Consider the following 623-nt stretch of genomic DNA (forward strand, 5'->3'; position numbering starts at 1 on the left):
CGCCCGTCTACCACGTAGGGCTTGCCTGGCCGGGTCCCATGGCTTGTCCGAAGGCGATGCACGAATCCTGTTGAACATGACCACCCAGGGCAGGGGCTGATCACCCTGTCACAGCCAATCAAGCAGCCCTTATTTTTGCAAGGGCCACAGAGATGCTTCGTGCTCTCTCAGCCCCCCAAAACTTGCCCTTTTCCTATTACAACACACCCAGTTAAATCCAGACCTGCCTTTCTGGTGGCCCCACTTAAAGGCCCGTTGATCCATTTAGAAAAGGTGAAGATATTCTGCACTTAGGAAAAATAACGTTGCGACTGTGAACAGCCCTAAAATAACAAACATGCAACTCTGGGTTTGGTGCCCCACTGTGCAACCCAAAGCTGGCTGATGACAGCCTCCCTTGCCCCCCATCGCTGTGCAAATTCAGCCAGCAGCACCAGCATAGGCAAGGAGCTGGCATTGCTCGTGCTGCTTCACCATGGCCAGGATTTGAGAGGCCAGTGCCCTCTCAGGACCCCTCTGCCCTGCTGTCAGAGCTGAGCCAGTGGGGAGAACGAGAGCAAATACATCCAGTCACGACTGCAGCCACAGGAGGCAGCCGGCTAGACGCAGCCCTGCGAACCCTG

At 55.7% G+C, this 623-nt stretch overlaps 1 protein-coding gene across 1 annotated transcript in view; it reads left to right on the forward strand.

The window, feature by feature from the left end:
* Nucleotides 1-623, forward strand: part of NOS1 (nitric oxide synthase 1 (neuronal)) — a gene marked incomplete at its 3' end in the record, with an annotated part of 37,587 nt that overhangs the window by 24,374 nt on the left and 12,590 nt on the right. The gene's annotated exons all lie outside the window — the stretch shown is intronic.

The sequence above is a fragment of the Buceros rhinoceros genome, unplaced genomic scaffold, assembly GCF_000710305.1.
Source record: "Buceros rhinoceros silvestris isolate BGI_N320 unplaced genomic scaffold, ASM71030v1 scaffold15488, whole genome shotgun sequence".
Taxonomy (NCBI): Eukaryota; Metazoa; Chordata; class Aves; order Bucerotiformes; family Bucerotidae; genus Buceros; species Buceros rhinoceros.